At 40.3% G+C, this 1713-nt stretch overlaps 1 non-coding gene across 1 annotated transcript; it reads left to right on the top strand.

The window, feature by feature from the left end:
• The first annotated feature begins 639 nt into the window (after positions 1-639).
• LOC134733382 (small nucleolar RNA SNORA18) lies at positions 640-767 on the top strand. The gene has a single exon (XR_010116828.1). It is a non-coding gene; the product is annotated as a small nucleolar RNA SNORA18 (small nucleolar RNA).
• Positions 768-1713: the final 946 nt, after the last annotated feature.

Genomic DNA, 1713 nt, shown 5'->3' with positions numbered 1-1713 from the left:
AGCTTGACATAGTGAAATTGTTATTTCTTGCTCATGTCACAGCGCAGTGTGGGAGGATGGGGGGACTCTGTTCCACATTCATTCATGAACCCAGGCACCTTCAATCTTGTGGCTCCACCCTCATATTGGCCCTTAAAGTTATTTCTTTTAAGGTAGCTAATGAGAAAGAAAGGCAGAAAAGAGAACGTGATGACCACATAAAGGAAGCGTATGTAGGTCATTTCTGCAAGTGGCACGTGTTGCTCCAGCTCACAGCCAATTGGCCAGAATGCCACTGCATAGCCTTACCTGGAACATGTAGTGTCGCCCTGTGCCCAGGGAGACAAAAAAACAATGTTGGTGAACTTGGGCATACATTCGTCTCAAGAGCCATAAAGTCCTGTTAGATTAGTTCTTTCAAATTTGTTTGTTCTTAACTGTTTACTCTCCATTACTCATGCATATCCTTTGATCTGTGTTCAGGCTTTTGATTTTATGTAAATGCCTAGGCGTACACATTTTCCTATAAGCGGAACTTAATAATGAGAAAAGAGGTAGACCAGAAGTCCCTTAGTGTCTAAAGTAGAAACAAAAAGATAGCTGTTAAGACAGAAGACGAAAAATAGGGAGGCTCAGAGTGCAAAAGGAAATGATACATTTTTTGAGGTCTTTCCCGATGGGACTTTTCTGTAGGCTGCACATCATTGGAAACGCCTCATAGAGTTAACTCTGTGGTTTTACTTTACTCACGGGACTCTTGTTAGATCTGTGGGAACTACAAGACAGTTGCTATAAGTATGAAAAAGACAGTTACTAAATATATGAAAGACCTGATAATGTACTTTTTTACCTTACGTATTGGCATATTCCACACTCTGCACTATTCTTGAGTGTGATCGCTTAGGAATGAATATGATTTGAACTCACTCAGGTTTAGAGAAGGTGTCAAATTGAGAACTAGGCAGATTCACCTACACTAAAAATGACCCTAAAGTAAATTGGTTGAAGAAATTAGATCTCAAAGATTCTTGATTTTTCCAAAGGTAAATTTTGAAATCTTCATCAGTATAGCCATATTAAAAGGAGATGACAGATGCCAAAATCAAAGAATTATGGCCTGACAGGACAACTGCATTAAAATAAGCATCAGTTTCTTTAAAAAGAGCTAACTTGAAGATAAATCTTTTGAAGATAATTTTGACTCCAGCTCTTTAGAGGATCTAAAGTGACCTCGATGGACAGTGGAAGAAATGACAACATGGAATTCCTTGAATAAAAATCTATTGACTTTAAATAATTTTGCCTAATGTTACATACACACAGTTAAAATGAAAACACCTCTTTACACTGTTAAAAAAAGAAAAAGAAAATAATAGATTTTCACATTGCCCCATTGATGCCATTAAAAATCTATATAATCGCTAAAGTCAAGAATTAGAAATATTATCTTCTGGCCAGGCGCAATGGCTCACGCCTGTAATCCCAGCACTTTGGGAGGCCAAGGCGGGCAGATCACGAGGTCAGGAGATCGAGACCATCCTGGCTAACAAGGTGAAACCCTGTCTCTACTAAAAATACAAAAAAAAAAATTAGCCGGGCATGGTGGCGGGCGCCTGTAGTCCCAGCTACTCGGGAGGCTGAGGCAGGAGAATGGCGTGAACCCAGGAGACGGAGCTTGCAATGAGCTGAGATGGCACCATTGCACTCCAGCCTGGGCGACAGAGCGAGACTCCG

This window comes from Symphalangus syndactylus, chromosome 17 (assembly GCF_028878055.3).
Source record: "Symphalangus syndactylus isolate Jambi chromosome 17, NHGRI_mSymSyn1-v2.1_pri, whole genome shotgun sequence".
In the NCBI taxonomy this organism is placed as follows: Eukaryota; Metazoa; Chordata; class Mammalia; order Primates; family Hylobatidae; genus Symphalangus; species Symphalangus syndactylus.
This window is presented reverse-complemented; position numbering and strand designations above follow the sequence as displayed.